This window comes from Thamnophis sirtalis, unplaced genomic scaffold (assembly GCF_051295495.1).
Source record: "Thamnophis sirtalis isolate CommonGarterSnake01/CBP01778 unplaced genomic scaffold, rThaSir2_p1.2 scaffold_11, whole genome shotgun sequence".
NCBI classification, from domain to species: domain Eukaryota; kingdom Metazoa; phylum Chordata; class Lepidosauria; order Squamata; family Natricidae; genus Thamnophis; species Thamnophis sirtalis.
Window position 1 is genome coordinate 54,614,868 of NW_028261391.1, and position 14,821 is coordinate 54,629,688.

Sequence of the window (14,821 nt, forward strand, 5' to 3'; positions counted from 1 at the left end):
CATTAATAAGTTAATGTTGCATGAATGTTTTTATTCTTTGGGTTGCTTGGTCACCAAATGTTGGCGTAGAATCTTTTGAGAAGAGAAACTCATTGTTGTATGTGAGGAAATAGAACATCAAGTGTAGATACTTTTCTTTATGTCTGCCTTGAAATAAGCTGGTAAAAGACTTCCTACATCACCTTTATTTTTGGTCTGTTGCTAGGTAAAATGATGCCTGAAGAAAACTGTAACAAAGCAATAGTTAGATCAAACATCAGAGAAAATGAATTGAACAAAAACTACAGGCAACATCCATATAATACCTCTTTATTGGATTAAAGGGTGTTAACTTTTATAATAATAGATTAACATTGCCTGGATGACCATTTAAGATTTCTCAAAACTGAAAACATTATCTACCCACTTGCAGTATTATGATAGCAGAACATTCATTATTTTCTAAGTTTTTAGCTCAATACAATCATACCATAAATTATTACTCAAGTGGTTGTAATTCTTATCAACAATAAAACTTGAAATGAGTAATAAATCTCAGTCATCAGTTTCTGCAGTCTGTAGGGAGTATGATGCTACTTTACCTGAAATGATTCATGTAAACAAGGTTCAGCTTTAAAACTTGATGCTGAATGAACAGGACAAAATGTTACATTTGGCTAAACCGTGGTATCTTCATTGTGGAGTTACTTTTGTATTCCATAAACTTAAATGAGTAAGCAACTCAGATTTGTTTTTGTTTTTACTGTTTTGCATTCTACATGTTCACAGCCAATGTGCATCACTAAACTACAATACATTGCAGAGTTGTGAGCTGAACTTTGGATAACAAAAACCCAGTGCTTTGAGCTGGGAGATATTCCAGCTAAATATAAATTATTTTTTGATTATGAAGCGAAGGGAATTTCCTATGGTTTTCAGCTTTGTTTTTGTTATAGCAGGAGCTCTTTTATATTTCCTCAAATATTCTTGTTGCCCTTTGGTCTTCTCTGTTGCATGGGGTTTCCATACACTCCCCCTTCCTGGCTTCTTTTCAAATTGAATAATTGAGCCTGACGTATCTTACAAATCATGTAATTAAGAAACAATGCACGCAAAAGAGAGTCCTGGCAGGATCAATTTGTTAGTTAATATCCTGAGGCAAAAAGCCCAGGCCAGATAAAATCATTTGCCACATTGACAAACTATCATTATATTTCAAGGATAGCTTGGGAAATTATGGTTCCATTGTAGGCAATAAAGAATGAGCAAATGCAGTAGAATGGTTTTGAACAGTAGAGCAAAAAAGGCTGGAAATAAGACTACAACAAGAAATGCTTACCAAAATAATAAAATTAACATCAAAGGTTCGTAAGAGAAGATTTTGGCCCTAGTCCCTTTTTACCCAGAGCAAACTGGCATAACATCATACATATAAACAAATAAATGTGTAGCACATTTGTATCATAGTTTTCTAAAGAGAAAAGGAAGCAAAATATGGATCATGGTTCAAAGCCTATGTTCATATTACATTTGACTTTCATGGGAAACATATTTATATTAAACAATAACAGAGAAGAAAAGATAAAGATAACAGATACAATTTTCTAATGTTACTGCATAATGAAATATCATCATGATCTATTTGTTCTTCAGCATACAAGCTAAATTCCCTATTCAAACTGAGCATAATAGATATGAAAAGAGGAAAATCCTTTAACTTGTAGAAAGGGGTTTGAAAATGAGGTCAATCTCTTCTTGCATTTTGAACATAGATCTTTTTAATATGCATTTTTATTGGGTTCTACTAATCTAGTTGAAATATTTATATTGCTACTTATGTATGATATGCCACCCTCTAAATAATAAATACTGCACTAGGTTCATGGTTCATGCCTTCCAAAGATAATATTCTAGAAAGGGAAGTGGTCAGGGATGGAGAAAAAGGAAGAATAGGAAAAAAATACAATGCATGTTGTTTGATCATAGAAAAATAAGAAAGATGACAAGATATTTGAAATTATTTTCTATTCTAGGTTTTAGGATATGATTTTTCATTTTACAATATTACTGCATTTAGAGAATAAGTATATAGGGTTGTCCACATTCAAGACACAACCCTTGATGGCTTAACTAACCACTCCACAAGAAAAATAAAAATAAAACTTTAAAAAATACAGTTAAAATAATCAAATACAAGTCAAAGCACCCTCTTTTCAACATCTGATGCCTAACATTTGGGAGAAAAGCTGGGTCTTAATGGACTTCCAGGAGAATAAGAGGGTTGGGCTTATTTTCTTCTAGTTGCCAGATAAGGGAAATGTGCAAGTCAGAAGCTTATGCAGAGTTGTGAAGAGAATACTTTCTTGAACTACACTAGAAGTGTTTAATAAGAAAATTAATCATTTTCATTTCAAAATATAGTTTTATTTTTATTTTTTGAAAAGATAAGAAGCACAACAACCTTCCTATAGTAATAAAATGAACTCCCACAGACTAATTTTAGTTTAGGCTATTTTTTGTTTGCAATTGGTGCTTCAATTCAAACATATACACTATGGAAGTGTCGTCTTGACGTGCTTCACTTCTATTTCAGTTTTGGTAGTGCTACGTTGCCAGCAAAAATGAATAATTAACCATTGCATGTGGTGATGCATTCCTTATCAAATTTTAACTTTATGTATTGAAAAGCAATAAAAGATAACAAGCAATGGATCCAAAATCCTAAATAATATCCCCAAAGTGCTAGGAAATGAAAAATTAATTTTTATTTGTTCCATATTTAAAGGATATCCTTTGCTTTGGAATTATGTTCAATTCTTTATATCCTGAACCTTTAAATTGGAGAAATAGTAACTTCTTCAATCACTTTTAATCAGTGCTTAATTATCGCTGTTGTAAGAAGGTTGCTATACTGAAATTGCAATTACAGTAAATTTAAAAATCAATTGCAAATAAAATCTTAAGTGAATGATGCTAAAAAGATTAGAAGGACTCAGATACATTCACACAAAAAGGAAAGCTTGTTGGCACAATTGTGGCAAAGTGCTACCATCATGAAGATAATTCTGCTGTAATGTGATAGAAAGAACATTATCCAATCTAAGTGCAGCTGGTTAAGAGATACCAACAATGCAGGAGAAATGATAACTGTAGTCTATTATTTCTTTTAAAACTCAAAGATATTTGCCTCTGAGGAGGAATTTTGATCTGTAAATGGAAACTGCAATTAATATTTTCTGCCAATAAACATTATTTTCTTGTATGTAAATTCTCTCCTTTCTGTAGTTTTAAGATTTGTGGACATCCATTAGAGTAAAGGAGCTAAAACTGAGGTACAAATGATTACTATGAGGAAAAAAAATCAGTTTATGGAATATGCTTAAACAAAGAGTACATTGCATAGTATATGTAATATTCAAATCCTTTGAGAATTTGTCAAGACAGTTTGAAGCAGTACAATCAATCAATCAATCAAAGCTGTTGGATTATGCTTACTGAAGAAAAGAGAAAGAAAATTGGAAATGTTGAGGTAATATGAGAGAAATAAGTGGTCCAAAGTTTAGGGGCCTGTGCTTATATATCCTCCAAGCAGCCTCTAAACCCTTTAACTTTAACTTTTTAACTTTAACTTTTAATAGATTTATATGACGCCCAATCCCGTAGGACTCCGGGCGGCTTACAGAAAAAGTTAATATAAGAAGTTAAAATAAAGAACAATTTAAAATGAAACAATTTAAAAACAATGCACCATACATTCAATCTGGGTGGGGCTGGACCTCATTCCTGAAGTCAACAGCCCCAGGCCTGCCAGAATAGCCAGGTTTTAGTGGCTTTTCGGAAGGCCGGGAGAGTGGGGAGGGTCCGGATCTCTATGGGTAGGTCGTTCCACAGGGTCAGAGCAGCTACAGAGAAGGCCCTCCTCCAAGGAGCCGCCAATCGGCATTGTCTGGTCGACGGCACCCGGAGAAGGCCCAGTCTGTGAGTTCTTATCGGCCATTGGGAGGTATGTGGCAGGAGGCGGTCTCCCAGATATCCAGGTCCTAGGCCATGTAGGGCTTTAAAGGTGATGACCAGCACCTTGAAGTGTGTGCGGAGACCGATCGGAAGCCAGTGCAGCTCGCGGAGGATAGGTGTAATATAATCGCTCATGCGGCTGTGTTCTGGACTAACTGTAGTCTCCGAACACTTTTCAAGGGCAGCCCTATGTAAAGCGCATTACAGTAATTGAGCTTGGAGATGACGAGGGCATGAGTGACCATTTGAAGTGCCTCCTGGTCCAGATAGGGCCGCAACTGGTGTACCAGGCAAACCTGGGCAAAGGCCCCCTGGTCACAGCCGACAAGTGATGTTCTAATGTCAGCTGCGAATCCAGGAGGACACCCAAGTTGCGGACCCTATCTGAGGGGTGTAGAATTTCACTCCCCAGGCTAAGGGATGGAATATCTGGACTATCCTTGGGAGGTAACATCAATAGCCACTCGGTCTTGTCTGGATTGAGTGCAAGCTTGTTTGCTCCCATCCAGACCCTGACAGCCTCCAGGCACTGGCACATCACTTCCACCACTTCGCTGAGTTGACACGGGCGGACAGATACAATTGAGTATCGTCCACGTACTGATGGTATTTGATCCCATGCCGGCATAGGATCTCGCCCAGCGGCTTCATGTAGATGTTAAATAGGAGGGGGGACAGGACCGAGCCCTGCGGCACCCCATATTTAAGGGGCCTAGGGGTCGACCTCTGTCCTCCAACCAACACCGACTGCGACCTGTCCAAGAGGTAGGAGGAGAACCACCATAAAATGGTGCCTCCCACTCCCACCTCCCGCAACCGCTGCAGAAGGATACCATGGTCGATGGTATCGAATGTCCTCTATCCCTGGCCCGCCAGAGATAATCGATCAGCACGACCAAAGCAGTTTTGATGCCGTAACCAGGCCTGAAACCCGACTGAAAAGGGTCTAGATAATCTGTTTCATCCAAGGACCATTGGAGTTGAAAGGCCACCACCTTCTCAACAACCTTCCCTACAAAAGGGAGGTTGGAGACTGGACGATAGTTGTTAAGGATAGCTGGATCCTGAGAAGGCTTCTTAAGGAGGGGTCTCACCACTGCGTCCTTCAGTGGGTGCGGGAAAGATCCCTCCCATAAAGAGGCGTTAACAATCATCTAGAGCCAGCCTCATGTTAACTCCCTGCTGGTTGCGACCAGCCAGGAGGGACACAGGTCCAGTAGGCAGGTGGAGGCACTCACTGTTCCCATGGCCTTGTCCACTTCCTCAGGAGCGACAAGTTGAAACTCGCTCCACAAAGTCTGATCAAGGCCCTCCCCCGGCATCTCTGCAGGAACTGTCCAAGTGGAGTCCAGGTCCGTCCGAATCCGAGCGACTTTGTCCAACAGAAACTGAACAAATTCCTCGGCTCTACCCTGTAAGGGTTCTCCCGCATCCCTCCCTTTCAGGAGGGAGCGCGTTATCCTAAACAGGGCGGCCAGGCGAGATTCTGTGGACGCAATAAGAGTGGAAAAATGAGCACATTTTGCCGCCCATATCGCCACTAAATAAGTCCTAATAAAGGGTCTTAGTTGTGTTTGGTCAGATTCGGAGTTACTAGCCCTCCAACGTCGCTCTAGACATCTCTTTTGGCGCTTCATCTCCCGGAGTTCCTCAGTGAACCAAGGAGCCCTCCTGGATCCACTGCTGCGGAGAGGCCGCAAAGGTGCAATCCGGTCCAGTGCCTCAGCCGCCACTATATTCCAAGCCGCGACCAAGGACTCTGCTGGGTTGTGTGCAAGGGAGTCAGGTATCTCTCCAAGTGCCATCTGAAATCCCAAAGTGTCCATCAGGCACATGGGGCGGAACCACTTAATCGGCTCCCCCTCCCTGCAGTGGGGGAGTAGTTTCCGAAAGTCAAGCCTCAGTAGAAAGTGATATGACCATGACAAGGGCGAGATATCTATGCCCTTCAGTTCCAGATCACGTCTCCACTGCCCCGAGAGAAACACGAGGTCGAGCGTGTGACCCGCTGTATGAGTCAGACCCTGAATTACCTGGGTCAAGTCCATGGTTGTCATGGAAGCCATGAACTCCTGTGCTCCATTCGAGCGTTCGCCAAGAGATGGCAGGTTGAAATCCCCCAGTACTATCAGTCTGGGAAACTCAACCGCCAGTCCAGCTACTGACTCAAGGAGCGCAGGCAGGGCTGTTGTAACGCAGCTGGGAGGTAGGTACGTTAGAAACAAGCCCACTTGACCCCCTAGGTCCAACTTCACCAGAAGGGACTCACACCCGACAATCTCTGGAGCAGGGATCCCACAAGGAACTAATGACTCTCGGATGATGGCTGCCACTCCCCCACCCCTTCTTTGGTGTCGTGGTTGATGGAGCACCTGAAACCCTTCTGGGCACATTTCTGAGAGGGGGACTCCTCCCTCCTGGCCAGCCAGGTTTCAGTAATACATGCCAGGTCTGCCCCCTCGTCTAATATTAAGTCCTGGACGAGAGGAGCTTTATGAATCACAGACCTGGCATTTAGCAACAGCAACCTGAGACCAGGGCCCTGACATCTCTTGCCACCTGGTTCTTGAGTTGAGCTATCAGGGCCGGAAGGAGGGATCGCTGTGACGTAGCGAACCCTCCTTCCCCAGTAATGGCTAGCCCTGTAACTCCCATTATACCTGCCTCTCCCAAACGTAACCGGGATGCTCCGGCCCGTCACCGTCACCGTAGACCTCTCCTCCCATCCCACGGCCCCCGTTCTTCCCGGCAGGCCATTCATGACATTCACTCTGGGACGAGACGCGGATCCGGGCCCCCATCCACTTCTGCTTCTGTACTCAGTGGAGGGGGCTCCAGGCCGCACTCTCAATCCCCACACACATACCGGCCAGGCATTCTCCACTAATATTAAAATACAATGATACAATAAAATACTAATAAAAATGCATTAAATTAAAAGTGTGGGATCATTCAATCAAACATATACATACCACATACACTCCCCATACAAGAAAGAGTTGTGCAGCTGTTAACCACCAGTATTGGTCAGCAAAATGAACGGAAATGATCAAACATAAATGAATCAGTTTCCTATGTGACGAACAGAAAATTTGTATAAGCTTGTATTACCTTAAGTCTTAGCACAGATAGCATCCAGCTGATATAATAATCAGGCTCAAAAGACAAACAAGGTCAAAACTGATAAGTACTTGTATGGGAGCACCAGCACCATCAGTGGTAAACTATTTCCATATTTTTGAAAAGAAAACCACATGGATATGTTGATGATGTCATGTGGTGTTGAGTTCATCTTGAAATAGACTGTTCTTTTTCTGCAGCGAACCACAAGGTGTACAAATATGGATATGCAGACATTTAAAGATACATTTAAATCAATGTTTTACTGAATACACAGTATAGTATACATAATATTGTTTATAAAGCAGCATATTTATATCCATGTTCAGTAATCATCTGATGTTGAGCTTGACTTGAAGGCATCTTTTTAAACTGCAAGTTCAAATAAAACAGAATCTCTCAAAAATGTCCATTAACACAAATTATTTCACCAACCCTACTGTCCTATATTTGCCAAAATGGATTTGGATAATAGAAATTGATGTGGACAAGATTAAGAAAAAATTGTTTTCCTTCACAGATTTATTTAATCTTAAGAATAATTTTAATAGTTATGAAGCGTGTTTTTCATTGTAAGATATTATCTCACAAAAATTGCTTTTTGAATATTATATTTGGCCTGCTATTTAATAATTAAAAATGTTGATAATTTAATTAGTTTCTTCCTAATTATTGAATCCTAATTTTTGTCTCTTAACAGCTTCACAAAAATACCCTATAAGCCTGCCAAAGAATAACCGATGTTATTCAATGCTTGTGAAACTACAATCCATGCAACTGTCAGACAAACTACTTGGCATAAAATAACAACCAGAAAATAGAAGCCTGTCATTTTCTAGAAATTTCTCTGCAACCTTAGGAATATGCTTGATTAAACTATTTTTAAACTATGTTGAAAAACAACACAAGTAGATATTAATAGTAAATTTACTTTACAACATAGAATAAGTATATTTTTTACTTAAGAATGTTAATAGAGTAATATGCAAGTTGTACCATTAAAGAGAAATAACTAACAGCAGATATTGTGGTGGTAGAAAATAACAATGTGTTTTTGGAAGTAAAGTTGTTTAGGCTTTGTCGACCTGCATTTTCAAATACATAGAACATTATTATTTTTTTTGCTTCAGCGGGCAATCTATTAAGGTACATTTTGCACCTCAGGTAAAATATCTTAGCTTGCTATTAAAAACTACCACAGTACAATAGGGATATTTAAGCATTCCCATGATCATAAAAAACTGCATTAAACAGCCACCTAATTCTTTACTTCAGGCTTATGTTCGGAGTATAAACACTAAAGACTGCTATAAAAATTACTGAATAACTTTCTGGAATTATAATTAACATAAAGACTTTCTGTTATTATTGCCAGATGTTCATAATCAGTGATCAGGAAGAAGAGGCATAGAAACTTCTCTCTTCAATCACTGAAGAAGGGTTATTGTACTTATGTAGGAAGGAGAAAAGCATTGTCAGCTAAACTCTTGATTTAGATGACAAAATGATGATGAGGAGGAGGAGGAGGAGGAGGATGAGGATGAGGATGGAAGAGAGAGAAGGAAATTCCTTTTGAAAGGGACAGTATTCAGGTGAAGTGAATGGATTAAGGTATCCTTATTGCATGGTAGACATTCATTTGAAATAATAACGTACATTTAATGGGATTATTCAAATACTTTGGTCACCTAATGAGAAGGGATAATAGAAGACAGGAAGGCCTGGAGGAATGTTGTCCATGGTGATGTAATGGGTTGGACATGCCTTCGTGACTAACAACAATGAGATTATAGTTATTTATTAAAAATAATTGTGGCATGAGAGCTGTTCTTTGCCTTTGTCAACTAATTTTTAACAGGGTTTAATTATTCTTACCTCCTTAGAATTTTTTAATTAAAAAAAACTTTTACAATTTTTTTAGCTCTAACAATTTACTGTTTGCTGTTTACTATATACCATTTTTATATTTTGATGATTTTTTGTACACTGACCAAAGTCCTCTTTGAGAAAGATGGGCATTTCAGAAATGTGAAAAATTTAAAAATAAAACAACTTATAGAAAAAGTTATTTTAGCCTTTAATATTAATTAAAAAAGAGAGTTTTAAAAGATTCCTACGTGGTGATACAGCAACTGCCAATGGATAGAATTAGAAACAGGATCCATCAGAATGCATAAAAATAAATATAAGAATTCAGATTCAGTGCAAGATAAGATAATTGTTTGATTTGTTAATAAGTTTATCTTATTTATTTATTATATTTAATAGCTGCCTATCTCCCATTCTCTACAATTAGTATGTTGTCACTATTACTACTATTGCTATCATTGCTACTATTTAGATCAGGAGTGGTTCTGACTGGCTTTACTGCCAGTTTGCTTGCGCGTGCACTGTGCATGCATTCACAGTTCAATTAAACTTGTTCTGGGCATGCGCAGAACTTAAAAACAAGATGGCAGCACCTATGGTGCCGACTGAAGAACTGGTTCAGGAGCGTGGCAGGTATGGGTCGCTGCTGGTTCCAGCGACCCACATTGCCATACCACTACTGGTTCGGCTGAACCCACCTCTGATTTAGATCTCTTAATATCTAATTTACATTAAGAGACTAGGTAGTAAGACTAGATAATACTATATGGCTGACAGCATATGATTCCACCCCAGAATTGACAGGGTAGTCTTTGTCCGGGTCCCTCTGTTAAGAAATGCCATCATCTCTGTCCTCTGTGTCCTGTGGAGTAGCTTTTGGCCCTCTGTAAGGTGTTAAAAACCTGATTGTTCCTTTAGGCATTTGGGATGAGACAAACAATAAACCCTTATGGCTAAATAGTTTGGCTATTGTTTTTATATTTATTGTAAAGTGAACTGATCTGAAGTCTCCTGGCATGGATTATACTGATTGTTTCTAATTGTATTTTATTAATTGTGTTCTTTTGTTGTTCTTGACTTTCAAATTCTTTTTATCTTGTATCTCACCATTTTGAGATGGACAGCCATATAAATTGTCCAAATAAGTAAACAAACCCAGAAATAAACACATAAAAATATGACATATTGGGAAAGAAAAATTTAATATTTTGTTTGCACTAGGAAAGGCGCTGACACTAATTTCGCCAGTGACGTGCAGTCAGGGGAGGCAGGGGAGGAAGAGCCTCACCATTGTCATCATGAAAAGAAAAGAAAAATGTAAAAGGAAAAAGGCGAGAGCTGAGGTCAGGCTGAGCTAGTTGCTGCCAGAGTCACCGTGGATGACTCTGCTTAACTGTTTAAAAAAGCCTCTAAAAAAGCGCCCTCTACAGGAGGAGGCAGGAGAATGATGTGACTCATCTTGTCTGACTTTAGGCATTTTATGATCACTCGAGCAGAGTTAAGCAAGGGTTAAAAGCCTAAAAATTCCTGATGTAGGTGAGGCACGTCATTCTCCTGCCTCCTCCTGTAGAGGGCGCTGTTTTAGAGGCTTTTTTAAACATTTAAGCAGATTCATCCACGGTGACTCTGGCAGCAACTAGCTCAGCCTGACCTCAGCTCTTGCCTTTTTCCTTTTCCTATTTTTTCTTTTCATGATGACAGATAAGAGCAGAGTTGAAATCCTCTCTGAAACAGCTGGAAAAGGTACGTGTGGGTCAGAGAGAGGGGGAGGAATTCAAACTTCATCCTCCTGGTGCGGGGCTTTGGGCAAAGGCTGGAGGGAAACCCTCTCCCTCCCCAAGTGTAGTTTGATTGCAGGCAGAGCCACGTTGTGTTTTCAAACCTGTAATCTGGATCTGGCTGGATCCTTCTGGGGTTGGGGGAAAGTGTGTGTGCTCCAGTATGGCTCTTTGACTGGCTTCCTGCCTCCTCCTGTGGTCTCCCTGACTCCCTCCAATCCAACTTTGTGTGTGTGTGTGTGTGTGTGTGTGTGTGTGTGTGTGTGTGCTTGTTTGAGAGAGAATTTGTTTGAGTGAGAGAGAGAAGGGGGTAGGAGAGATAGTCCAATCCAACTTCTGTGTGTGTGTGTGTGTGTGTGTGTGTGTGTGTGTTTGAGAGGGGGGAGGGAGGGAGAGAGGGAGGAAGGAGGGGAAGGGAGAAGAAAAAGAAAAAAGAAGAAGGAAACTTATTTTGCAAAGGAGAAAAACAAATGCTGTCGCTTTAAATCGGAACTGAGCATGCCTGGCTATGGAATTCTGGGAGCTGAAGTCCACAAGTCTAAAAAAAATGGAAACCCACCACTGTGTCAGTGCCTCACCAGCTATAAACCTCACAGCACATCACTGGATTTCACACAGTAAAGAAGACAATAGTGAATGAAAGAAAAGAAAGATTCAGGCAGCTTTCCTGCTTAGATACTAACCTATCTGACAGATGCAAGTGCAAGAAACAACAATTGTCCATGTATGGATCCTGGCATAACTAACACTAGGACCATCTGTGTAGACTGCACTCAATACACTTCAAAGGTAGGCAGCACTGGGAAATGCTATATTCCAAAAATGCTTCACTCCATTGATTCTGACTTACAGCAGGTATGCATGTGATTGTTGTTAAAAAGGAAAGAATTTGGTCTTTGTCTGAGCTAGAGGGAAAATCTTGAATTCTCCGGGGTACTCACAAGCCTTACTGTTTCTTTATAAAAAAATCAGAAACAGAAAATAAGCACACACTTTTTGTTTGCCTTCTTACTGTTGGGATATCTATGCCATGCCAGTTTCTGTAACCCTATTTTGACTCTTTGGTCTTAATATTATCATATTATCTTTGAACCATACTCTTTAATGGAAACTCTATATTGTTGTTTGAACAGATAGCTGATTTTCTGGCTGCCTAGCACCAGTTTGTCTCCAGATCCTGAGTCTGAATGATTAATTTTTTGAGTTTGATTCTAGAGTGGTTAGAGATTGCTGTGAGCTGATACTGCCTTTACTAACCCTGACCAAGGCTATTAACTTTTGGACAGGATACAACTCAGTTGAAAGGCAAAGCAACATGAGAACTCTTTTCTCAGTTCATTTAATGAATAGCCAGATGGTAATCAGATAAGCTTCAACGAAGCTTTTTACCTTAACTTGTATTGAAAATATGACTGCCACAATTTTATCTAGTCTTCATAAACTTTAGTTCAAAAGATTGGATATCAGTGAGCTGAACTCATGTAAGGCAAATAGGTAACTTATATTAAATTTCTTACCTATACTGGGTTATAACCCCTACATACATCAGTGTTATGCTTGCCTCAGTTTTGAAAGTCCCCATTTTTGGGAAAAGTCTGAAGTAAATAATTGTTGAATAGTTTTTCTCCCCCTTATTTTTTCAAATTTCATCATCTTCCCTAAATAAGATATAGACTTAATAATAGTTACAGCACATCCATTTCTGCTTTTGAGAGGTTGGATAAGAGGAAAAAAATAGTCCAATGTATCAAAAGCAGTACTGTAAAATACAGATACAAGACAAAGATCTAAAAGTTGCAGTGAGGATAGCTATGATAGCAATAGCAATAGCAATAGCAGTAGACTTATATACCGCTTCATAGGCCTTTCAGGCCTCTCTAAGCGGTTTACAGAGAGTCAGCATATTGCCCCCAACAATCTGGGTCCTCATTTTACCCACCTCGGAAGGATGGAAGGCTGAGTCAACCCTGAGCCGGTGAGATTTGAACTGCTGACCTGCTGATCTAGCAGTAGCCTGCAGTGCTGCATTTAACCACTGCACCACCTTGGCTCCTGCAAAATATTCCATTTTAACTTCCTCAGTCAGGGTTGAAGGACACTATGGAGCCTTTTTAGAATCTATGCTCCTGCTGAAAGAGCAGGTGGCATGCATTGCCAGGGGAAGCTTGGCACTGGGTTGCCTTGTACACTAGTTGTGCCTATTCCTGAATGGGGAAGCTTTCCAAAAAGTGGCTCATGCCCTAGCTACCTCCATTTTGGATTATTGTAACATGGTCTACATGGGGCTACTCTTAAATTGTACTTGGAAGCTGCAGAATATAATGGCACAGGCAATTTTTGATGTTATTCCTTACCCCGTGTAATACTGCTGTTCTGCCAGCTGCACAGACTCCCAGTCAGTGTGATTCACAGCGTTGGCAATCACCCATAAAACCTTATATGGTGTAAAGCAAGGCTATTTGTGGGACTATTTTTCTTCCTTTTGCTTTTGCTCGTCTGATAGAGTCCAACAGAGATAGTATTCTCCAAGTCCCTTCCATAAAAAAAGTTATCTTGTTGATTCTGAAGCTATACTTTTCAGTGGCAGCATTTACCTTATGAACAGCATCTCCCCAGATATTTGAATAACCTGCCCCTGTTACTCTTTCATAAGGCACTGAAGTCCTAGCTGTTCCCCAGGCATTTGGGTCAGAGCATCAGTAGACCATTGATGCTATTGATCTGTGGTTGGGATTTTTGGGGGGAGGAGAAGGGGGAGTGGGTCATTGTTTTATCCTTGGCCACTAGAAATTGTGTGTTGTAGTTTTATGCTTTTAATTATTGTAAATTTTCCAGAGTCACCTGCGTGAGATGGGTGGTCTTATAGAATAAATACGTAAAGGAATAAAGTGGTTTTGTATATCACACACTTGGATGAGCCCAGACTTTTAGCCATGGTTGATAGAGGAGTGTTGGGAGCATACTCAGGGGAAGTTCTGGAGTCATGAGAAAGGACTACAGGAGTATAAGATTTCCTGTAGGTATAATAAGAAAAAATCTTCCCAGCTTCCCAACTATATGCAAAGAGTGACAAAAATTGCTTTCATGTTTAAATCAGTTTTACATGGTCAGTATTACAAGAAAGGCTTATAAATATGATACTGTAAAACTCCCAGGGAGCCTTTTCATGTTGGAGTAAGGTACTGGAAGATGTGATGGAATAAAACAATCATTTGATATAGTATGCATCTTCAGGGCATTGTTCATGCAACACATATACAAAATGAATGCTGAGACAAATTGTGGGAAATGTTTCCCGTAGAAGACTAATGGAGACATTATGGTTTTGAACTTGGAAATAAATTTCCAGTATTTCATTATATTCTGAGATACAAATGTATCAGACACAAGCAAACCATCCTTTTACACTGGACTGGCCATCAAGATAATTAAAGAATAAATAGCTGTAACATAAATGATGGGTCTTTGAGAGAGCAGGGAAGGATGATTTCAAGAAGAAGAACTTGTATCTTTGACCAGGCCTCTGGGGTCTCTCCACTTTATTACTTGTGTCTGAAAGAAGAGTGAAAGAGTCTTCTTCATTAAAGTACCTGCCAAATGGAGAATACAATCTATCATACAAAGGGATGCCAAGGGAAATGATAAGTGTTGGGTGTGTAATGCAGGCTGGGTCTTTTTACAAATGCATTAGCAGGGATGTTTTTTTTTTTCTTTGCTGCTTCAACTGATTTATCGGCTTTCTTTTATGTTGCTTTGTAAGTGTCTCTCAGTAGCTCCATTTCCAGGATATATTTGGGGAATGTATATGGTACCATGGAAAATTTCAGCTTGTTCTGAAATGAATTGAACTATTACTTTCTTCAGAATGGAATTGGGATCAACTTCAGCTAAGCAATTTAAGAAAGCAGTGTGTGTGTGTGTGTGTGCATAAGTGTGTATGTATGTGTGTGTATAATATATATAATAATATAATATAATATAAATAAAAAGAGCAACATGTTCAAAATTCATATAAACAGTGTGTTATCTGATTACAAATATTTGAGTAATATTTATCATCA